General features: G+C 47.7%; 1 pseudogene; it reads left to right on the forward strand.

The window, feature by feature from the left end:
• The window catches only part of LOC121270327, a 34,549-nt pseudogene that overhangs the window by 2,232 nt on the left and 6,949 nt on the right, over positions 1 to 25,368 (forward strand).

The raw sequence follows: 25,368 nt of genomic DNA on the forward strand, positions 1-25,368 counted from the left end.
GGACAGGTTAGGGAGAAGGGTGAGTTTCAAAACAACACAGATTATAAACAACTGATCTCAAAGACAATCTCTTGCAGTGCTAATAGATATTAACAATCAGACTTAAAGGGGTTAAAAGATATATAAAAGCAAATTACTGAGGATGCTGGAAACCTGAAATAAAAACAAAGTGCTGGAAAAACTCAGCAGTTCTGACAGCATCTGTGGAAAAAGAAACAGTTAATGTTTTGAATCCAATATGACTCTTCTTCAGAACTGAATTAAATTATATATGTTTTCTATATTGAATAATTAATTTAAAATCTGGAACATGGATAGCGATGTGCATTGGTGTTAGGTGGGAAGATCTGGATCAGTATCTTACTCCAGGAAGCCTTAAAGTCAGAGTGACAGTTTTTCAGAACTGATTCGTGTGATAGCAGCAATCCCATTGCTCCCTGTTAGTAAGACCAATGAAGTGTTTAAAGTGGAGACATTGGACATTTTTCTATTCATTAATGGGATTTGGGCATTAAGTATTTATTGTCCATCCCTAGTTGCCCTTGAGGAAGTGGTGGCGAGCCAGTTTATTGAACTGCTGCAGTCCATGTGGTGTAGGTACACCCACAGTGCTGTTAGGGAGGGAGTTCCAGGATTTTGACCAAATAACAGTGATTTGACAGTGGTATATTTCCAAATCAGGATGGTGAATGGCTTGGAGGGGAACTTCCAGGTGGTGGTATATCCATGCATCTGCTGTCCTTGTCCTAGGTGGTAGAAGTCACAGGCTTGGAAGGTGTTGTTAAAGGAGCCTTCGTGAGTTGCTGCGGTGCATCTTGTAGATGGTACACGCTGCTGTCACTGTGCATCGGTGGTGGACGGAGTGAATGTTGAAGGTGGTGGATGGGCCATCAATCAAGCAGGCTGCTTTGTCCTGGAAGGTGTGGAAAATCTTGAATATTTTTGGAGTTGCACTCATCCAGGGAAGTGGAGAGTATTCCATTACATTCCTGACTTGTGCCTTATAGAATATGGACCGGCTTTGGGGAGACAGGAGGTGGGCTATTCTGCACAGAGTTCCCAGCCTCTGACCTGCTCTTGTCACCATTGTATTTATATCGCTTGTCCTGTTCAGTTTCTGGAGGATGATGCACACAAGGAAGCTGTGAACAATCTGAGGGCCATTGTGAGGGGAAAGAAAGGGATCTGGAAAACAACAGATGCTGAATGTTGTCCAGGAGAAGTGAGGTCTGGTTGTGTAGATAAAAACAGAAAATGCTGGAAAAACTCAGCAGGTCTAGCAGCATCTGTGGAGTGAGAGGCAGAGTTAACGTTTTGAATCCATTTGACTCTTCTTCAAAGCATCATACGGATTCGAAACATTTACTTTGTTTCTCTCTACACAGATTCTGCCAGACCTGCCGAGTTTTTTCCAGCATTTTCTGTTTTTATTTCAGATTTTCAGCATCCGAGTATTTTGCTTTACTGATTGTGTAGATGTCAGGTTTTACACAGGACGCAGTCAGCCTGTGGTTTCACCCTGGATGAAGAATCCCTGAATGGTACCATTCAAATCGCTCGATGGAACATCATCTGCTTGGAGAGGATGGTTTGTGTTACAGCTAATGAGAAGCAGCACACACAGGCACACAAACTCATACACATGCACACCCACATGCTCGGACACACACACACACACAGACCTCACTGATGTGTTGGAAGTTTAAATGACTGAGTGAATCCTGTCTGGCACATGGAGCAGGTGAACAGCCTCAGCCCAGTGTGAACTGCCTCTGAAGATTGGATGAATGAGTGAATTCAATCTTATGATTGAACAGACGAATGGCCTTTCCCCAGTGTGAATATCCTGGTGATTCATCACAGTATCACACAGTGCAGAAGAAGCCCTTTGGCCCATTGAGTCTACGTTGACACGTGAGAAACACCTGACCTACCTACCTGATCCCATTTACCAGCACTTGGCCCATAGCCTTGAATGTTATGATGTGCCAAGTGCTCATCCAGGTACTTTTTAAAGGATGTGAGGCAACCCACCTCCACCACCCTCCCAGGCAGTGCATTCCCGACCGTCACCACCCTCTAGGTAAAAAAGTTTCACCTCACATCCCCCCTAAACCTCCTGCCCCTCACCTTGAACTAATGTCCCCTCGTGACTGACCTTCAACTGAGGGGAACAGCTGCTCCCTATCCACCCTGTCCATGCCCCTCATAATCTTTTACACTCGATCAGGTCACCCCTCAGCCTTCTCTGCTCCAACAAAAATAACCCAAGTCTATCCAACCTCTCTTCATAACTTAAATATTTCATCCCAGGCAACATCCTGGTGAATCTCCTTTGCATCCCCACCAATGCAATCACAACCTTCCTATAATGTGGCGACCAGAACTGCACACAGTACTCCAGCTGTGGCCTCACCAAGGTTCTATACAATTCCAACATGACCTCCCTACTTTTGTAACATATTCCTCGATTGATAAAGGCAGGCGTCCCATATGCCTTTTTCACCACCCCACTAACATGCCTCTCCACCTTCAGAGATCTATGGACACACATGCCAAGGTCCCTTTGTTCCGCAGAACTTCCTAATGTCATGCAGTTCATTGAATATTTCTTTGTGAAATTACTCCTTCCAAAGTGTATCACCTCACACTTTTCAAGGTTAACTTCCATCTGCCACTTATCTGCCCATTTGACCATCCCGTCTATATCTTCCTGTAGTCCAAGACACTCAACCTCACTGTTAACCACCCAGCTAATCTTTGTGTCATCCACCAACTTACTAAACCTACCCCCTACATAGTCATCTATGTCGTTTATATAAGTGACGAATAATAGGGGACCCAGCACAGATCCCTGTGGTATGCCACTGGACACTGACTTCCAGTCACTAAAGCAGCCTTCTGTCATCACCCTCTGTCTCCTACAACTGAGCCAATTTTGAATCCACCTTATCAAATTACCCTGTATCCCATGTGCATTTGACTTCTTTATAAGTCTCCCACGTGGGACCTTGTCAAAAGCTTTGCTGAAATTCATATAAACTACATTAACTGCACTACCCTCATCTACACACCTGGTCACCTCCTCAAAAAATTCAATCAAATTTGTTTGGCATGACCTCCCTCTGACAAAGCCATGCTGACTATCCCTGATCAAACAGTGCCTCTCCATGTGGAGATAGGCACTTTCCTCCAGAACTTTCTCCAATAGTTTCCCTACCACTGACGTGAGATTAACTAGCCTGTAGTTCCCTGGCTTATCTCTACAACCCTTATTAAATAGCAGAACCACATTAGCTGCTCTCCAATCCTCTGGCACCTCCCCCATGGCCATACTTAAGTTTCTTAGTTAACTATGGACTGTGCATCCTTCTCATAGAGTCATTCTTTGTCAATGGAATACATTGCTGTTCAGAGTTATGAATTAAATATCTGCCACTCCCTATCTACAGCCTTATCTTTCAACATATTTTTCCAGTCCACTGCAACCAACCTCTGAGTTCAGACCTTTGTAGTTGCCTTTATTTAACTTTAAGATCCAGTTTCAGACCCAGGTTTCTCATCGTCAAATTGAATGTAACATTCTTTCATGTTATGATCACTCTTGACTAGATGATGTTTTACTAAGAAATCATTCCTAATCCTGCCTCATTACAGATTAACCTGCCTGTTTCCTCATTAGTTCTAGAATATGCTGTTGGATGAAACTGTCCTGAATATGTTCAATGAACTCATCCTCCACCAATTTGCTTTGTCCAATTTATAAGCAGATTATACTTGTTCACAATTATTGAAGTACTTTTCTCACAAGTCCCCATTTATTCTTCTGTTATTATCAATCCTACCACATCACTACTGTTTGGTGACATATAAAATACTCCCAACAGTGGCTTCTTACCCTTACTTGTATTATCTACAAACAAGCTGATTCCACATCTTTATCTTCTGAGCCAAGATCATTTCTCATGACTGTACTGATTTCAGCCTTCATTATCATACCTAACCTGTGACTTTTTCATTTTGTTCTCTCCTTCAGAAATGTCAAATACTCCTGAATATTCAGCCCCCTACCTTAATAACGTTGCAAACACATCCCTCTAATGTCTGTGATATCAAACACCTTTATTTCTATTTCTTCCATCAATTCATACACCTTGTTACAAATGCTGAAGCATTCATATAAAGAGCTTTTAAATCTGTCTTTCTGTCAGTTTTCCCTACTCTGACCCTGTTTGCTGTTGCCCTCTTATATTTGTACATTCTGTTCCTTCCTATCATACTCTGGTTATCATTACCCAAATTGCTAGCCTGCACTATTGCCTTGTCCTTTCCCATCAACTTTCTAACTTTCCCTTCATCCCAAACCGGCCATTCCTCCACTATTTAGTTTAAAGCTCACTCTACAGCCCTAACTATGTGATTCACCTGGGCACTGATCCCAGTGTGGTTCAAGTGTAGGCCACCCCAATGCTGTAGTTCCCTCTTTCCCCATTGTTGGTGCTAGTGGCCCATGAATCAAAATCAATTTCTCCCAACTGAGGGAGGGTCAGTACTGAGGGAGCGCTGCACTGTTGGAGAGTCAGCACTGAGGGACCGCTGCAGTATCGGAGGCTCAGTACCAATGAAGAGCTGCACTGTTGGAGAGTCAGTAATGAGGGAGTGTTGAACTGTTGGAAGGTCAGTACCGATGGAGAGCTGCACTGTCAGAAGGTCAGTAATGAGGCAATGCTGCAATGTTGGAGGGTCAGTATTGAGGGAGTGCTGCATTGTCGGAGGGCCAGTACTGAAGGAGTGGTGCACTGTTGAAGGGCCAGTACTGAGGGAGCGCTGCACTGTTGGAGAGTCAGTACCAAGGGAGAGCTGCACTGTTGGAGGGTCAGTAATGAGTGAGTGCTGCACTGTCGGAGGGCCAGTACTGATGGAGAGCTGCACTGTTGGAGGGACAGTATTGAGGGAGTGCTGTGCTGTCGGAGGGTCAGTACTGAGGGAGTGCTGTACTGTCGGAGGGTCAGTGCTGAGGTTGTGCCGCACTGTCACAGAATCAGTATTGAGGGTGTGCTGCACTGTCGGAGGGTAAGCACTGAGGGAGCGCTGCACTGCTGGAGAGTCGGTAATGAGAGAGTGCTGAACTGTTGGGTAGCCAGTACTGAGGGAGCACTGCAATGTTGGAGGGTCAGTGCTGAGGTAGTGCCACACTGTCACAGGGTCAGTACTGAGGGAGTGCTGCACTGTTGGAGGGTCAGTATTGAGGGAGTGCTGCACTGTCAGGGGGCCAGTACTGAGGGAGTGCTGCACTGTTGTAGAGTCAGTACTGAGGGAGTGCTGTACTGCCAGAAGATCAGTAATGAGGGTGCGCTACACTGTCAGAGGGTCAGTACTGAAGGTGTGCTGCACTGTTGGGTGGTCAGTTTTGAAGGAGTGCTGTACTGTCGGAGGCCCAGTACTGAGGGAACGCTGCACTGTCAAAGAGTCAGTACTGAGGGAGCACTGCATTGTTGGAGGGTCAGAACCAAGAGAGAGCTGCACCGTTGAAGAGTCAGTAATGAAGGTGTGCTACACTGTCAGGGGGTCAGTACTGAGGGAGCGCTGCACTGTTGAAGTGTCAGTACTGAGGGAGTGGTGCACTGTCGAAGGGCCAGTATTGAGGGAGCGCTGCACTGTCGGAGAGTCAGTACCAAGGGAGAGCTGCACTGTTGGAGAGTCAGTAATGAGGGAGTGCTGCACTGTCGGAGGGTCAGTGCTGATGAAGAGCTGCACTGTTGGAGTGTCAGTTATGAGGGTGCGCTACACTGTCTGAGGGTCAGTAATGAGTGAGTGCTGCACTGTTGGAGAGTCAGGAATGAAGGTGTGCTACACTGTCAGAGGATCAGTACTGAGGGAGTGCTGCACTTTTGGAGAGTCAGTAATGAGGGTGCACTGCACTGTCAGAGCATCAGCACCAAGGGAGTGCTGAACTGTCGGAGGGTCAGTATTGACGGAGTGCTGCACTGTCAGAAGGTCAGTACTGAGGCAATGCTGTACTGTCGGAGTCTCAGTATTGAGGGAGTGCTGCACTGTCAGGGGGCCAGTACTGAGGGAGCGCTGCACTGTTGTAGAGTCAGTACTGAGGGAGTGCTGTACTGCCGGAAGATCAGTACTGAGGGAGCGCTGCACTGTTGGAGAGTCAGTAATGAGGGTGCACTGCACTGTCAGAGCATCAGCACCAAGGGAGTGCTGAACTGTCGGAGGGTCAGTATTGACGGAGTGCTGCACTGTCAGAAGGTCAGTACTGAGGCAATGCTGTACTGTCGGAGTCTCAGTATTGAGGGAGTGCTGCACTGTCAGGGGGCCAGTACTGAGGGAGCGCTGCACTGTTGTAGAGTCAGTACTGAGGGAGTGCTGTACTGCCGGAAGATCAGTACTGAGGGAGCGCTGCACTGTTGGAGAGTCAGTAATGAGGGTGCACTGCACTGTCAGAGCATCAGCACCAAGGGAGTGCTGAACTGTCGGAGGGTCAGTATTGACGGAGTGCTGCACTGTCAGAAGGTCAGTACTGAGGCAATGCTGTACTGTCGGAGTCTCAGTATTGAGGGAGTGCTGCACTGTCAGGGGGCCAGTACTGAGGGAGCGCTGCACTGTTGTAGAGTCAGTACTGAGGGAGTGCTGTACTGCCGGAAGATCAGTACTGAAGGAGCGCTGCACTGCCGGAGGGTCAGTACTGATGGAGAGCTGCACTGTTGGAGAGTCAGTAATGAGGGTGCGCTGCACTGTCAGAGGGTCAGTACTGAAGGTGTGCTGCACTGTTGGGTGGTCAGTTTTGAAGGAGTGCTGTACTGTCGGAGGCCCAGTACTGAGGGAACGCTGCACTGTCAAAGAGTCAGTACTGAGGGAGCACTGCATTGTTGGAGGGTCAGAACCAAGAGAGAGCTGCACCGTTGAAGAGTCAGTAATGAAGGTGTGCTATACTGTCAGGGGGTCAGTACTGAGGGAGTGCTGCACTGTTGAAGTGTCAGTACTGAGGGAGTGGTGTACTGTTGGAGGATCAGTACTGAGGGAGCACTGCATTGTTGGAGGGTCAGAACCAAGAGAGAGCTGCACTGTTGAAGAGTCAGTAATGAATGTGTGCTACACTGTCAGGGGGTCAGTACTGAGGGAGTGCTGCACTGTTGAAGTGTCAGTACTGAGGGAGTGGTGCACTGTCGAAGGGCCAGTACTGAGGGAGTGCTGCACTGTTGGAGAGTCAGGAATGAAGGTGTGCTACACTGTCTGAGGGTCAGTACTGAGGGAGTGCTGCACTTTTGGAGGGTCAGTATTGAGCGAGTGCTGTACTATTGGAGGGTCAGTACTGAGGGAGCGCTGCACTGTTGGAGGGTCAGTACTGAGGGAGCGCTGCACTGTTGGAGGGTCAGTACTGAGGGAGCGCTGCACTGTCGGAGAGTCAGTAATGAACGTGCACTACACTGTCGGAGGGTCAGTAATGAGGGAGTGCTGCACTGTTGGAGGGTCAATATTGAGGGAGTGCTGTACTGTCGGAAGGTCAATACTGAGGGAGTGCTGCACTGTTGGAGGGTCAGTGCTGAGGTAGTGCCGCACTTTCACAGGGTCAGTACTGAGGTGTGTTGCACTGTCAGAGGATGAGTACTGAGGGAGTGCTGCACTGTTGGAGGGTCAGTATTGAGGGAGTGCTGTACAGTCAGAGGGTCAATAGTGAGGGAGTGCTGCACTTTCGGAGGGTCAGTACTGAGGGAGCGTGGTACTGTCAGAGGGTCAGTGCTGAGGTAGTGCCGCACTTTCACAGGGTCAGTACTGAGGTGTGTTGCACTGTCGGAAGGTGAGTACTGAGGGAGTGCTGCACTGTTGGAGGGTCAGTATTGAGGGAGTGCTGTACTATTGGAAGGTCAATACTGAGGGAGTGCTGCACTGTTGGAGGGTCAGTGCTGAGGTAGTGCCACACTGTCACAGGGTCAGTACTGAGGGATGCTGCCCTGTTGGAGGGTCAGTAATGAGGGAGTGCTGTACAGTCAGAGGGGCAATAGTGAGGGAGTGCTGCAGTTTCGGAGGATCAGTACTGAGGGAGCGTGGTACTGTCAGAGGGTCAGTGCTGAGGTAGTGCCGCACTTTTACAGGGTCAGTACTGAGGGTGTGTTGCACTGTCGGAGGGTGAGCACTGAGGGAGCGCTGCACTGTTGGAGAGTCAGTAATGAGGGTGCACTGCACTGTCAGAGCATCAGCACTAAGGGAGTGCTGAACTGTCGGAGGGTCAGTATTGACGGAGTGCTGCACTGTCAGAAGGTCAGTACTGAGGCAATGCTGTACTGTCGGAGTCTCAGTATTGAGGGAGTGCTGCACTGTCAGGGGGCCAGTACTGAGGGAGCGCTGCACTGTTGTAGAGTCAGTACTGAGGGAGTGCTGTACTGCCGGAAGATCAGTACTGAAGGAGCGCTGCACTGCCGGAGGGTCAGTACTGATGGAGAGCTGCACTGTTGGAGAGTCAGTAATGAGGGTGCGCTGCACTGTCAGAGGGTCAGTACTGAAGGTGTGCTGCACTGTTGGGTGGTCAGTTTTGAAGGAGTGCTGTACTGTCGGAGGCCCAGTACTGAGGGAATGCTGCACTGTCAAAGAGTCAGTACTGAGGGAATGCTGTACTGTTGGAGGATCAGTACTGAGGGAGCACTGCATTGTTGGAGGGTCAGAACCAAGAGAGAGCTGCACTGTTGAAGAGTCAGTAATGAATGTGTGCTACACTGTCAGGGGGTCAGTACTGAGGGAGCGCTGCACTGTTGAAGTGTCAGTACTGAGGGAGTGGTGCACTGTCGAAGGGCCAGTACTGAGGGAGCACTGCACTGTTGGAGAGTCAGGAATGAAGGTGTGCTACACTGTCAGAGGGTCAGTACTGAGGGAGTGCTGCACTTTTGGAGGGTCAGTATTGAGCGAGTGCTGTACTATTGGAGGGTCAGTACTGAGGGAGCGCTGCACTGTTGGAGGGTCAGTACTGAGGGAGCGCTGCACTGTTGGAGGGTCAGTACTGAGGGAGCGCTGCACTGTCGGAGAGTCAGTAATGAAAGTGCACTACACTGTCGGAGCGTCAGTATTGAGGGAGTGCTGTACAGTCAGAGGGTCAATAGTGAGGGAGTGCTGCACTTTCGGAGGGTCAGTACTGAGGGAGCGTGGTACTGTCAGAGGGTCAGTGCTGAGGTAGTGCTGCACTTTCACAGGGTCAGTACTGAGGTGTGTTGCACTGTCAGAGGGTGAGTATTGAGGGAGTGCTGCACTGTTGGAGGGTCAGTATTGAGGGAGTACTGTACTATCGGAAGGTCAATACTGAGGGAGTGCTGCACTGTTGGAGGGTCAGTACTGAGGTAGTGCCACGCTGTCACAGGGTCAGTACTGAGGGATGCTGCCCTGTTGGAGGGTCAGTATTGAGGGAGTGCTGTACAGTCAGAGGGTCAATAGTGAGGGAGTGCTGCAGTTTCGGAGGGTCAGTACTGAGGGAGCGCTGTACTGTCAGAGGGTCAGTGCTGAGGTAGTGCCGCACTTTTACAGGGTCAGTACTGAGGGTGTGTTGCACTGTCGGAGGGTGAGCACTGAGGGAGCGCTGCACTGTTGGAGAGTCAGTAATGAGGGTGCACTGCTCTGTCAGAGGGTCAGTACTAAGGGAGCACTGCACTGTCGGAGGGTGAGTACTGAGGGAGTGCTGCACTGTTGAAGACGTTTTTCAGGTGAGATGTTAAACCACCACTTCATTTGCTTTCTCTGGTCGATATGAAAGATCCCATGGCTGCTATTTGGAAGACAAGCGGGGGAAGTTCTCCCCGGTGTCCTGGGGCCAATATTTATCCCTCATCCAATGATCTGGGTCATTATCACGTTGCTCTTTGTGGGAACTTGCTGTGCACAAAATGGTGTCTCATTACAACAGGGACAACATTTCAACAAGTAATATAATTGGCTGTGATGTTCTTTGGGACGTCCTTAAGCAGTGAAAGGCGCTGGAGAAATGCAATACCTTCTCTGGCTCTAGGAGTGAGAGCTGGGTATTTCTGCTCTCGTCCGGGATCACTGTGTCTAAAAGTTGTCCCACTTGCTAATTACCTGCCTAAGATTAGCTAAGCTGTAACTAATTACTTCATCTGCTTGAAGGGGAAAATACTTGCAGGGCTGTCGGGGGAAGAGCATGGGGGACAGTTGGATTAATTGGATAGATCTTTCATAGAACCAGCACAGGCACGATGGGCCGAATGGCATCCTCCTGTGCCATAATTCTCATAAATTTGGTGGCGTCCCTTCGTTGCAGGAAACCAATGGATTAAACAGATAAATGGTAAGATGAGACACAGTGAGACCCGGTGGTAGTCGACAGACACTTAGTGAATTTAATATTCTCTCTCCTTGCTAAATGTTTAATTCTGGTTGTACTTCGATTTCTCACTAAACCCTTACCTGTTGCTAAGAGGCGAGTGATGGACGTGTGAAGCCAGAGGCGTGATCCCTCAACTCCTAAACCCCTCCCCAGGACTGCAATGGTTAGCTGGGGGAATTAATTTCTGGTCTGTTGAGTTGTAATCCGGTTGGGTGTCTGGCTTATTGTGAGAGAACATCAAGCTGTCAGGGAGAGGGATGATGTTGAGGAGAGCAGGTCTCTGATGTGCATGTGTGTGTGTGTGTGTGTTTGTGTTTGTGTGTGTGTGTGTAAGGGAGAGACAGGCTGTGCTGAGAGTTTGGTACAGGCAGCACCAGTGCAGCCCTGAATGATCGAGAACGACTCCCTCTGCCGGAGTGAGACTCTCCGCTCTGTGGATGCTGCAGGGAAGGAAGAACAGAAGGAGACTCACAAGGAGGTACTCGGTCTCGGGACGGAGCAGAAGTGAATGTGCTACCCAATTTTCAACACCAAATTATCAAGGCGAGCAAACAGGAACGAAACACCAGTGGCAAAAAGTTGGTGATGCAGGTTGATAGAGACTTTTAGAAGAGCAATAAGCACTTGGTTTCATTTCTAGAGGGTGAGCATTGAAAAACAGAGGTTTTGTTCTGCCCTGTATCAAGCGATGGGAGCACTGTGCACGGTTCTGGCCTCCATATTATAAAAAAGGATATAGAGGCACCGGAGAAGATGCAAAACAAATAAGATTTACAAGGATGATTCCAGATCTGAGAGGTTATAACCATCAGGAAAGACTGAACAGGCTGGGGCTCTTTTCTCCAGAAAAGAGAAGGCTGAGGGGGTGCCCTGATCGAGGTCATTAAAATGATGAAAGGGTTTCAAGCGGGTAGACATAGAGAAGATGTGGAGGAGACCAGAACTGGACGGTGGGGGTAGGGGTGGTTAGTGGTTATCAATATAAGATAGTCAGTAATAAATCCAAAGGGGAATTCAGGAGAATTTACCCAGAGAGTGGGGAGAATGTGGAACTCGCTCCCATAGGGAGTGGTCGAGGTGAATAGCATTTAAGGGAAAGAGTTAGGGGTGGGTTTGGTGGTAGTGGGACTAACCCGATCGCTCATCAGAAGTGCTGGCATGGATTCGATGGGTTGAATGGTCTCCTTCAGTGCTGCACAATTGGGTGAACGGGAGCAAACTTTCTGCCAGGCTTTCTTTCTATATCTAAACTGGTTGGGTTAAGTCCTGTCAAAACCTATTTGTACCACCCTGTGGTAACCCACTCCCTCTTGAAGGTGCCGCACTGCCTCCCTCGCGGGGGACGGGGGACAGCTCTGGGGAAATCAGTACGGAGCTGGGAAATGGCTGCTGGTGCCCTCCTGCCACACTTGGCAAAGCCTGGCACCTTCAAGGTCAGCTATTTGAGCTGTAAATTGTTGGACATTGATATCGTGACACCTTCCCTACGACCATCAGGGTTTTCGCTCGAGTAAACAAGGAGAAACTGTTTCTAGCGGCAGGAGGGTCGGTGAACTGAGGGACACAGATTGAAGAGAATCGGGAAAAGAACCAGAGGGGGAGATGAGGGGATTTTTATTTTTACACCACGAGTTGTTGTGATCTGGGAGGCACTGCCTGAAAGGGCAGTGGAAGCAGATTCAACAGGAACTTTCAAAAGGGGAATTGAATAAATACTTGAAGGGGAAAAATTTGCAGGGCTATGGGGGAAAGAGTGATGTGGGGGAAGTGGGACTAATTGGATAGATCTTTCAGAGAGCCAGCACAGGCACAATGGGCTGAATGGCCTCTACCTGTGTTGTAAGATTTTATGATTCATTTCTTTCTGCCAACACATTGGATTGTGCACCCTCCACAGTCACTAACTGGCATGTTTACTTGTTTTTATCACTGTTTTATTCTGGTTCCCTGCCATATCCGCCTCCTCTCCCGCTCTTCCATTTTCCCTTTCCTCCTCTCCCGCTCTCCCACTCCCCCTGCTCTCTCTCTCTCTCCTTCCCTCCCACTCTCCCACTCCCCCCACTCTCTCTCTCCTTCCCTCCCACTCTCCCACTCCCCCCACTCTCTCTCTCCTTCCCTCCCGCTCTCCCACTCCCCCCACTCTTTCTCTCCTTCCCTCCCGCTCTCCCACTCCTCCTGCTCTCTCTCTCCTTCCCTCTCGCTCTCCCACTTCTCCCAGTCTCTCTCTCCTTCTCTCCCACTTTCCCACTCCCCCTGGTCTCCCTCTCCTTCCCACCCTCTCTCCCATTCTCACCGGTTTCTCTTTCTCTCCTTCTCTCCCGCTCTCTCACTCCCTGGTCTCCCTCCCTTTCTTTCTGCTCTCCCACTCCCCTGGTCTCCCTCTCCTTCCCTCCCGCTGTCCCACTACACTGGTCTCCCTCTCCTCTCTCCCGGTCTCCCACACACCCGCTGTCTCCTCTTCTGCTCTCCCATTTTCCCCAGTCTCTCCCACTCTCCCGTTCTCCCTGGTCTCTCCTTCCCTCCCACTCTCCCGCTCCCCACAGCCTCTCTCTCCTCTCCCGCTCTGCCATTCTCTCTGGTCTCTCTCTCTCTCTCTCCCACTCTCCTGTCCTCTCTGGTCTCTCTCCTTCTCTCCCACTCTGCCACTCCCCCCGGTCTCTCTCTACCATTCTCTCCCACTCTCCCATTCTTTGCGGTCTCTCCCTCCTTGTCTTCTGCTCTCCCATTCTCTCCAGTCTCCCTCTCCTTCTCTCCCGCTCTCCCACTTCCCAGTTAGGGGAGGCGATGGCGTAGTGGTACTGTCGCTGGACTAGTCATCCAGAGACCCAGGGTAATGCTCTGGGGGCCCGGATTCAAATGGTAGTGGGTTCAGGTGGTGGAATTTGAATTTAGTAAAAATCTGGAAATAAAAGTCTTACGATAACCATGAAACCATTGTCGATTGTTGTAAAAACCCACCTAGTTCACTAATGCCCCTTTAGGGAAATCTGTCATACTTACCTGGTCTGGCTTACATGTGACCCCAGACCCACAGCAATGTGGCTGACTCCTAAATGCCCTCTGAAATGGCCGAGCTGCCACTCAGTTGTATCAAAACCGCCACAAAGTCTCGAAAAAGGAATGAAACTGGATGGGCCATCCGGCATCGACATAGGCACCGAAAATGACAACAGCAATCTCAGCCCGGTCGACCCTAACTCCTCCTTACCAACACCTGGAGGAGCCATATAAATCCTATCGCTACAAGAGCAGGTCAAAGGCTAGGAATCCTGCGACAAGTAACTCACCTCCTGACTCCCCAAAGCCTGTCCACCATCTACAAGTCAGGAGTGTGATGGAATACTCCCCGCTTGCCTGGACGAGTGCAGCTCCCTCAATATTCATGAAGCTGGACACCGTCCAGGACAAAGCAGCCCTGCTTGATTGGCACCACATCCACAAACATTCACTCCCTCCACCACCAATGCACAGTAGCAGCAGTGCGTACCATCTACAAGATACACAGCAGGAATTCACCAAGACTCCTTTGACAGCACCTTCCAAACCCACGACCACTACCATCTAGAAGGACAAGGGCAGCACATAGATCGGAACACCACCACCTGGAAGTTCCCCTCCAAGTCACTCACCATCCTGACTTGGAAATACTGTCGCTGGGTCAAAATCCTGGAACCCCCTCCCTAACAGCACTGTGGGTGTACCTACACCACAGGGACTGCAGCAGTTCAAGAAGGCAGCTCACCACCACCTTCTCAAAGGCAATTAGGGATGGGCAATAAATGCTGGCCCAGCCAGTGAAGCCCAAATCCCATGAATGAATTTTTTAAAAAGTCTCTCTCTCCTTCTCTCCTGCTCTCTCATTCCCAAGGTCTCTCTCTCCTACTTTCCCAATCCCCCGGTCTCCCTCTCCGTCTCTCCCTCTCCCAATCCCCCCATCTCCCACTCTCTCTCTCTTCTTTTCATTTCTTCCATCCCCATTCATCATTTCCTTTTCTCGCTCTCTACTTCCTTCCCCTCTAATCTGTTCTTCCTCCTTATCTCAATCTCTCTCTTTCTCCCGTCTCTCCCCAATCCCCCTCCCTCTGCCTCTCTCCCTCTCTCTCTTCCCCTCTCTGTCTCCCTACCTCTCTTTCCCCCACTCCACTCTCTCTCTCCCTTCACTCTCTTCCACCCCAGCCTTTGGAAAATTGAGGGTTTGAATCCCGACTCTGTCTCTTTCTCTCCCAATCTACCATTTCTCCTGGTCTCTCTCCATCTCTCGCGTTCCCCTGGTCTCCCACTCCTTCTCCCCCTCTCCCTGTTTATACAGAGGAGAGAGTGTCAGGATGAAATCCAGTGTGTTGTTAGAGAGGACAGAGGGTCAGGGTGGAATCCAGTGGGTTATGCAGAGGAGAGACGGTCATGGTGGAATCCAGTTGGTTATAGAGAGGAAAGAGGGTCGGGGTGGAATCCAGTCGGTTATACAGAGGAGAGAGGGTTAGGATGGGATCCAGTGATTTTTACAAAGGAGAGATGGTCAGGGTGGAACCCAGTGGTGTTTAGAGAGGGGAAAGGGTCAGGATGGGATCCCGTTGTTTTTACAGAGGGGAGAGGGTCAGGGTGGAATCCAGTTGGTTATACAGGGGAGAAAGGGTCGGATGGAATCCAGTGGTTTATTCTTTCCTTCCCTCATATTTTTTCCTCCCACGCTCCCTTCCTTCCTTCCTCCCATCCAACCAATTTCCCCAATTTATTCCTTCCATTCCTCCATCCTTCCTTCCCTTCCATTCTCCCTCGTTCCTTCCTGATGAATTTCCTCCCTCACATGCTTTTAACCTCGGAAGAGAGAGGAGGGTACCCGAGGGTTGGCCTGAGGGACAGGATTGGCTGGTTGATACCTGGTGAGATTGGCCCATGTGGTTTACATTAGGATTGGAGGTCCACTTTGCAGGAAGAGAGGAGAGGATTGGTCAGTCTTCAAAAAGGTAAGTAGAGAGGACGAGGCGGATTTATGAAGGGAACGAATCTAGAGAGAGAGAGGGGAGGGGGCAGAGCAGATTGTTGGGTTTTTGTCCCTGAGCATAATCCTACCTCTGCAGATCATTATCTATTGGGTAACTTAATTCTGTGTGCAGACCAGTCGACATACAATGAATGAGTTAACAATAGTTTGGGGACCGCAATTGTTCAGTTCATATCATGGCTGATAAATTTCATATAATTATCTTCTCAAGGTATTGTGAACACACATCCTTCATGTGAAATGATTAGTGCTTATCAATGGTCTGTGCACAATGCTTTACACACAAGAGGTTTTATTGAATTAATAAATGTCTTGATGAGGCAGTTTTAATGGAATCGGATTAAGTTACCATTGAACATCCAGAGATAACATCTTCGCCGACCATAATCCTGTTGGACAAAGCCAACTAGATTGGATTAAGAGGCACCGTTTAAGGGTTGTTTATATGAACATTTTAGAGAAACTATTGTTCGCATTTTGGATCTGCCCATGTCCCAACGCCTCTTACAACAAATGACGGAAGTACCAAAGGCGGGAGCCAAATTGAGCACAGCAAGATCCCGCCAACTTCAAGGCAGTTAATGACCAGATCATCTGGTTTAACCCTCCCTGCGTTCCTCAATCCTGCCCTCTTGAGCACCCCCCAATTCCCATCACTCCAGCACTGGCTGCCTAGGGCCTTAAGCTCTGGAATTCCCTCCATAAACATCTCCCACTCTCCCTCTCTCTCTCTCTCTCTCTCCTCCTTTAAGATACCCCTTAAAAACTGACCTCTTTGACCGAATTATTGGCTGCAATATATTTTTATGTGGCTGGGTGTCAAATGTAATAATGCTCCTATGAAGCACTTTGGGACACTTTGCCTTACTAAAGGCGCTAGATAAATATAAGTTGTTGTTGCCGCTATTGCTTCCTTTTTACCCTTGGTGCCTGGATTGCGGGTATTGTTGCACCATTTTCCCAACTTGGTTGGAGTTAAATTTTTTGCCTTCTTTCCTCTGCATGCTCCTGAGGAGGTTGGAGTTCAGAGGCCGCGGTCAATGGCTGCTCCAAACCTGGCTGCCCTGAATGACTCGCAGATGAGGGAGCTGGGGCCCTGGAGTTACTCGGCTGGTGAGCAGTGGAGGCATCGCTACAAGTACTAAGTGGCATTGCTCAGCCTCCTGATTTTCGTGGTGGTGTTTGTCAATGTGCTGGTGTGCATGGCAGTGTCCAGGGAGAGGGCACTGCAGACCACCACCAACTACTTCATCGTCAGCCTGGCTGTGGCAGACCTACTGGTGGCCACGCTGGTGATGCCCTGGGTCATCTATCTAGAGGTAAAACCATTAGTTCGGTCCTGCTTATCGATAGGTGGGAGGGCCCTGAAGGGCGTTGGGCCTTGCAGCTACCGACATCAAGCCTCAGCGATCCCACCCACCACCAAAGAGGTCGTAAGTCCTTTTCCCACTTCCCTTCCTGGAGCCAGTCACTTGCGCATCAGTCACGGCCAGAACAAGGTCTCTCTTCCACTCATCCATTTCGATACCAGGTGTTTGGTGAACAACACAAGACTGAACTTGACCATATAGAAACATAGGCCATGATTTTATGGCCCCTCCTGCCTGGCGGGATATTATGGTCCCGCCGAACTAAATGGAGAGTTAAATGGCTCTTTGCATCCATTGGAGGAGAGACACGCTGCGGTGGGGGCCATAAAATCCTGGCTATAGAAAATATAAGCAGGAGTAGGTCATTCAGCCCTTCGAGTCTGTTCCACCATTCAACATGATCATTGCTGATCCTCTATCTCAACACCACAATCCCGTGCTCTCCCCATACCCCTTGATGCCTTTGGAGTCTAGAAATCCATCTATTTGCTTCTTAAGTATACTCAGTGACTTCTCTGTTGTCGAGAATTCCACAGATTCACAACCCTCTGAGTGAAGAAGTTTCTCCTCATCTCAGCCCTATATGGCCTACCTCATATCCTGAGACTATGATGCCTTGTTCTAGACCACCCCACCAGCCAGAGGAAACGTCATCCCTGCATCCAGTCTGTCCAGCCCTGTCAGAACTTTATACATTTCAACGAGATCCCCTCTCATTCTTCTAAACTCCAGTGAATACAGGACTAGTCAGCCCAATCTCTCCTCATATGATAACCCTGCCATCCCAGGAATCAGTCTAGTGAACGTTCATTGCACTCCCTCTATGGCAAGTATACCCTTTCTTAGGTAAGGAGACCAAAACTGCACACAATAGGGACAGGAGCAGGCCATTCAGTCCATCGAGCCTGTTTCACCATTCGATTGGGTCATCATAGAATGGCCCAGCACAGAAGGAGCCCATTTGGCCCTTCAAATGGGGAGACAGTGGCATAGTAGCAATGTCACTGGACTAGTAATCTGAAGGCCCAGTCGAACGCTCTGGGGACATGGGTTCAAATCCCTACAAGGCAGCTGGTAGAATTTAAATTCAATTAATAAATCAGGAATTGAAAGCCAGTATCAATCATGGTGACCATGAAATTCTCATCGATTGTCATAAAAACCCAAATAGTTCACTAACGCCCTTTAGGGAAGGAAATCTGCCGTCCTTACCCCGTCTGGCCTACATGTCACTCCAGGTCCACAGCGATATGGTTTACTTTTAATTGCCCTCTGAAATGGCCGAGCAAGCCACTCAGTTCAGGGGCAATTAGGGATGGGCAACAAATGCTGGCCTTGCCAGCGACGCCCACATCCCATGAAAAAGATAAAAAGAAAATTGAGTCTGCTGCAGCTTTTTGAAAGATCAATCCAATTAGTCCCCACTCTCCCCCCGTCCCCCGCTGCTCTTTCCCCCGTCGCCCTGAAAATTTCTTCCCTTCCAGTATTTATCCAGTTCCCCCCTTTTGAAAGTCCCTGTTGAATCGACTTCCAACGCCCTTTCAGGCAGCGCCTTCCAGATCACAACTCGCTGTGTGATTAAAAGCCGCTCTTCCTCACCTCGCCCCCTGCTGGTGACGCTTCACTTGCACCGAAGGCTTATCTGCCTAAGCAAAAACCATTCCCACGTTGTCGCGGCCAACCCTCGGCCACTGAAAGATCGTCATGGATGGGGAATAGTATTGCAGCCGTCGGCCACACTTCTGAGTGTTGTGATCCTCCTAAGAGTGAGTCTCCCAATCCCATCTCTCAATTGCTTTCATTACTACTTCAAATAAAGAAAAAGCAAACATGAGATCAGCCGGCACAATGAAGCTATTCAGTGCACAAGTGATAAAATATTCATTCATTATCATCCAACTGCTAAATGATTAATTTTGTATAATGTCTCCGCTAGATATCTAATCATACTACTTTCACACAATTAAATCTGGAGCAAAATTAGTTTTATAGGAAATGAGAATTACTGTAATATTCTTTGCTGCAGCGCTTGTCAAACTAATTTATACTTCGCACTATCTAGATTGTCTACAAGCGTTTAACCTCTTGGAACATTCTTCATCTTGAAATTACCCGAATTAATATTTTCGCCTTTTATATTCTTTTCAATGGAGATGTAATATCTCTATGGACCTCAGTGACTTTTGGGGGAAGAAAGTAAATGAGAATTTATGGCCAGGGAGAATTCATTAAAAGGAAATCAATTACTTAAATTAGAATCTATAGGCAGGCCAATGCAAATCAATAAATCAACAATTAAACAGTTAAACCAGATGAACCTTTTACACTCTCGAAGTTTGGACACCCTCAGGGTTTGCAATCACCATCAAGGTCCTGGGAATTGGACTGGAGTCAGAGGTTGGCAATAACATAGACTAAGTGTGCTCTTCAACAGATAGGGGAAGGACAGACGGTCCTAGTTTAGATAGGAAGGCAGGTCTTTGCCTGGGTGAAAGTAGGGTCAGATGATGCATGTACCAGAGACTTTTCTGTTTAATGTAAACCTATATGTTGACAAGATCGGAATCTGGAGCATGTTCTTGTATGTGACCAATAATATATAAATATTAACAGAGCACTGTCTCAAGCTGTATTGTGATGGTGACCTCCTTGCAATTGCTCGAATGAACGATCGTAACCTGTATCTGAGCCTCCTGTGGTCCGTTCATCAAAGACACCACATCAGTGACAAATGCATAAAATGACCCAAGTGTTAATCCAATGTTCTCCAAGTTAGATTAATGTAGGTGCAGAATAAATGTTAGTTTCTCAACAGAGGATTGTTAAGATGATGTATTAACACATATTCAATGATTCAAATCAACACATTCTCTTAGCATATTCATGTTTAGACTATGAAAATGGCTAGGATTTTTCTCTGGCATGAGTTAATAATTGATGTGTCATTTAATGAAAATGACAATGAGTGCAAATCTGTCAACAGCAAAACAGCAGCAAAAAGTTTATAATTTCAACAACAACTTATGATTCTACAGCACCTTCAATTTAATGAAGTGTCTCCAAGGTGCCTCACAGGAGTGATTATCAAACAATATTTGACCCCAAGCCACATCAGGAGATATGAGGGATTGGTGACCAAAAGCTCAGTCACAGAGTGAGGTTTTAAGGAACGTCTTAAAGCAGAAGAGAGAGAGAGAGATAGAAAGAGAGAGAGAGATAGGGGCTGGAGGAGGTTCCAGAAATAGGGAGGGTTGTAGGGGCTGGAGTGAGTTACAGAGATGGGGATGATTGTAGGGACTGGAGGAGGTTACAGAGATAGGCAGGGTTGTGTGGGCGGAAGGAGGTTACAGAGATAAGGAGGGTTGTAGGGGCTGGAGGAGGTTACAGAGATGGGGATGGTTGTAGGGACTGGGGGAGGTTACAGAGATAGGAAAGGTTGTAGGGACTGGAGGAGGTTACAGAGATAGGAAAGGTTGTAGGGACTGGAGGAGATTACAGAGATAGGAAAAGCTTTAGGGACTAGAGGAAGTTACAGAGGTAGGGAGGATTGTGTGGGCTGGAAGAGTTACAGAGATAGGGAAAGCTGTAGGGACTGGAGGAGGTTACAGGGATAGGGAGGGTTGTAGGGGCTGGAGGAGGTTACATAGATAAGGAGGGTTGTAGGGACTGGAGGAGGTTACAGAGATAGGAAAGGTTGTAGGGACTGAAGGAGGTTACAGAGATAGGAAAGGTTGTAGGGACTGAAGGTGGTTACAGAGATAGGAAAGGTTGTAGGGACTGAAGGTGGTTACAGAGATAGGAAATGTTGTAGGGGCTGGAGGAGGTTACAGAGATAGGGAGCATTGTAGGGGCTGGAGGAGGTTACAGAGATAGGGAGCGTTGCAGGGGCTGGACGAGTTTACAGAGATGGGGGGGTGGTGGTTGTAGGGGCTGGAGAAGGTTCCAGAGATAGGGAGGGGGCACAAGGAAAGATTTGAAAACAGGGATGAGAATTATAAAATTGAGTTTGGGTGAACCTTAAGTTTCCATAAACATATTCCTTGGAGCCATTCTTCCCGTTAATTCTGTTGAGCTTATTGGGGGTAACTACTGAAAGTGGGTGTGGTAGGATCGGTTGGTGGCCCTTGGGCCCTGTTCCCTGCAGCCTCCCCAGCCCCTACCACACCCCCTGCAAAAGTGATCTACTAACGAAAGTGTTTTAGAAGCAGTGCTCTTAGGTGTCTTGTGCCCAAAGGCAGTCGAAGAACAAAACACTGAGGACGCTGGAAATCCGAAATAAGAACAGAAAATGCTGGAAACACCCAGCATCTGTGAAGGGAGAAACAGAGTTAACGATTCAGGTCAGAACCAAAGGGTAAGGCACTGTAGGAATGCAGATCTTTTATCTGGATTTAAGGCTGGATATAGAGCTCCAGATGGCTGGAGGTGTTCTGTGATCTTGTGGAAAGGTTTGTTTGAAGGGATGCTAACCTGGCTGTGAACTGTTGCTGATGCTGTTTGTACTTTGCTCTGGTTAAAGGTGGTTGGCGAGTGGCGTTTCAGCTGGGTTCACTGTGACATCTTTGTGACACTGGATGTGATGCTGTGCACAGCCAGAATCCTCGGCCTGTGTGCCATCAGCATCGACAGGTAACCGGAGGGCTTTCAGTGACGTTCGCCAGTGTGGAAACAGGCCATTCGGCCCATCTGTTCCATGCTAGTATTTCTCCTCCACACGAGGTCCCTCCCTCTCCATCTTCACCTCACGCCGTTCACCATATCCTTCTACTTCTTTCTCCTTCGTGTGTTTATCCTGCTTCCCCCTTAAATTCATCGATGTTATTCACCTCAACCATTCCCTGGATGCGAGTTCCACATTCTCCCCAATCTTTGGGTAAAGAAGTATCTCCTGAATTCACCATTGGATTTATTTTTAGGAATGTGGGCATCTGCTGGCAAGGTCAATATCACCCTTCAACTTTTGAATGACCCGTCAGTGTAGGGTTAGAGTCAATCACATTTCTGTGGGTCTATAAAAGGGTTTTCTGTAGTAATTATAGTTCTGATAAATATAGGACTGTACCTTTAACCACAGAGGAGGGAAAAGAGGAGAGCGATTCTCCTGAGTATTTATGGGGGCAAATCCTACAGTTTAATTCGAAGCTTGACGATCCCTAGTGCCCCTGAATTGAAGACCCTCAGTAAATTAGTAACAATAAGGAACATTTTCAACCCAAACCCTCAGTCACAATGCAGAGGTTCAGGTTCAATTCACTGAATACAGCCCCGAGAGAGACCATTGCTACCTAAGTGGCGAAAGTAAAACAACTAATGGAATATTGTGATTTTGGTGAAAGCCTGAATGATATGCTCAGAGATCATTTTTGTCTCTGGCTTGCAAGAGGATGCTATTCAGTGAAGATTGCTGACTGAAGTGGACCTTGATTTTAAGAAAGCATTAGAAATAGCGCTTGCGATGGGAAGTGCTGGAAGGGATTCACGAGCGATTCAAGGTGCACAAAATGGCGCCATTTTCCTAGTTGGGCAGAAATGGTCAACTGAAAGGAGCACGAAAATCCAGGACTCCGCCGTGAAGCGGGAAACAGCCCCCAATAACCGAAAACTGAGGAACCAGTTTATTAGCAAATTTGAAAACTAATTTTATCGACGTGGAAACGATCACACTCCTAATGATTGGCAATTTAAAAAAGTAGAATGTTATTTTTGTTGCAAAAGAGGACACATATTGAAACATTGCAAAGCGACATTAAAACAAGCTTCTGGGCAACAAACAAAGCCCAATGAAGTATATAGTGAGGAAGACCAGAAACAACCAATTCTGACATTTAATCCTTATTCAACATGAGAGTTGGGAAGGCAAGAGCCAGTCACTGTCACTTTACAGGTGAATGGGAAATTCTTAATAATGGAAGTAGACATTGGTGCTTCTATCACTGTAGTAGGAGAACACACTTTCAAATATTTAAATAAAGGTGCTCAACAATTAAATTTGGAACAAACAGCTACCAAGTTGAAAACGTACACAGGTGAAGAAATCCAGGTAAAATATATCACCAGAGCACCTGCTTATTATAGACACCAAACAGCACAACTGCCAGTGATGGTATTAGAAGGTAGAGGACAAAGCCTTCTAAGTCGAAATTGGTTGAGGGAAACTAACCTTGATTGGCCAGTGAGATTTCAAAAGGAAGCAGGAAGAGTTCCTGAGTTGAAGAAGGAAAAAGTCAAGGCCCTTCAGAAAGAGCCTGGAAAGTCCAAGGACCGCAACTGGATGAAAATGGAGTTTGCAGCTATTCAGCAACCTGAAGAAATGAAGACTGTTTTAAACAACGACATGGAAGAACAGCAAAAGAAACTCAAGGCGACTCTGCTGAATTAGAGTTCAAGTTGAAGCGAATGAGTTTCGCATAAAGAAAAGAAAAACCCCGTTGAAAGACCCTCACACACTACAAGGATCCCTCAGGTCAAAATTTGTACCTCTGGAAAATTACAAAGCGAAGCAGGAAGAATTTAACGTCACCGTGAACAAACTGAAGAACCAGTTAGCACAGAAGACGCAGCAATGTTCAAGGTTCCAGGAGGAAGCCAACAGATACATGAAAGAGACAGAAGAGCTGAAGAATCAGCTGTATGCAACTAAAGAAACCTTGAAAGGAAAGGTCGTAGAACTTTCCAAGATGCAAGTAGATAATGAAGTCATGGGTAACTCAATTAGTGAACTAAGACAAGTTGAGAAACTACCTGAGTGAAGTCTGGCCGACAGTGAAGTCAAGAGGAAGGCCAAGACTAAACTCTGTGGTAGAAAGCAGAAGACAAAAAGGAGGAAGATCCTGAAAAGACAATAAAAGGCAGGAATGAAAAAGTTAACAGGTGAATCATCGGAAACTAAACTTGCTCATTTCCTATTTCACTACAGAACAATCCCAATTTGGAGGGGAAGGTGGAAAAAAGTCAAGGGAACCAAAAAGCGACTCCTGATTGGCATAGTCATGAGCAACAATTTACTTGGAGAAACAGTGTGTGTAAGGAATGTCGGTGGAAGACCGAAGTGGCTAGCTGGTAAAGTAAGCTCTGTGACCGGACCATTGTCATACCACATGGAAGTGGAGGGGCGGATCACCTGTAAGCATGTGGATCATTGAGGAAGAGAGATATCCTAACAAAATGATATTCCACCTGTAACCATTGCTGAACCTATGGTTCCTGTTGAAGTTGCTCAGCCAAGGACAGACGTGCCCGATGTCTCTGTTGGAGTGGAAGACACTGAACTGCCTATATCTGATGTTCATGCAGTTCCAGAGCATGTGATTCCTGCAAAATAATTGGAAGTCAGGAGCTGCGACGTTCCACAGGGATCGGGAAACCATCTTAAAGACTGAACTTGTAATTTGATGACCTGTGTAAATATTGTGATGTAATGAGATAAATCTCCTCGAAAATACAAAAGGTACAGAAAAGTTTAAGGGTGGGGTGGGAGGTGTGTTGGGTGGGGGGGGGGGGGTGGGGGGCTGCAGTAATTATAGTTCTGATAAACGTAGGACTGTAGCTTTAAGAGTATGCCTGTGTTGTAAAATCACATGAACTGTATAAACCAATGATTTAGAAGCACGGGGACCCTCGAGGAGAGAATTCCTTTTTCGTTGTAGAGTCCTTTGCACACATATAACTGCTGCTGCCGTCTTGTAAATAAAGTCCAACGTTTCCACCAAGCAAAGCTGCCTAGAAAATCAACTCTATCACACTTTCCTTCCTGAAAGTCCACCTGCCACTGTGGTAGGAATTGAACACTTGTCCCCCAGAGCATTAGCCTAGGCCTCTGGATTAATAGTCCAGACATTAATGCTATGTCGCCACCTCACCTTTTAGTGACAATCAAATATTGATAGCCCTTAGTTCTGGTCTCACCCCACACAAAAAGAAAGACTTGCTCTACTCTATCGAAAAACCCCTTTCATCGTCTTAATCAGGTCACCCCTCAGCTTTCTCATTTCTAGAGAAAAGAACGCCAGCCTGTTCAGTCTTTTCTGAGAGTTATAACCTCTCGGATTTTGGCAGTGTAGAAAATGCAGAATAGATGATCAATAGCCTCCTTCGGTGCTGTGAAGTCTTGAAAAGATCGGGAAAAGGGGTTTAATTTCACTCCACCTGACGGAAACTGCACAGCAACAGACTTAAAATGGTAGCGGACAACTTGCTTCTCCAGCCCTTTTGGCACCGGGTGGTGGGGCTGTGACAGGAAGAATAGAAAAGAGGCATCTTATCTAAATGGTGAGATATTGCAGAGCTCTGAGATGCAGAGGGATCTGGGTGCCCTAGTGCATGAATCACAAAAGGCTAAAATGCAGGTACATCAAGTAATTAGGAAGGCTAATAGAATGTTATCGTTTATTGCGAGGGGAATTGATTGTAGGGAGGCTATGCTGCAGTTTTACGGGGCACTGGTGAGACCGTTTCAGGAGTACTGTGTACAGTATTGGTCACCTTATTTAAGGAAAGATCTGAAGGCAGCAGTTCAGAGGATGTTTACCAGGCTAATACCAGGAATGCGTGGGTTGTCTTATGAGGAAAGGGTGGACAGGTTAGGAGCGTATCCACTGGAATTTAGATGAGTAAGAAACATTTAAGATCCTGAGGTGTCTTGACAGGGTGGATGTGGA

Source organism: Carcharodon carcharias, chromosome 27, assembly GCF_017639515.1.
Source record: "Carcharodon carcharias isolate sCarCar2 chromosome 27, sCarCar2.pri, whole genome shotgun sequence".
Lineage (NCBI taxonomy): Eukaryota > Metazoa > Chordata > Chondrichthyes > Lamniformes > Lamnidae > Carcharodon > Carcharodon carcharias.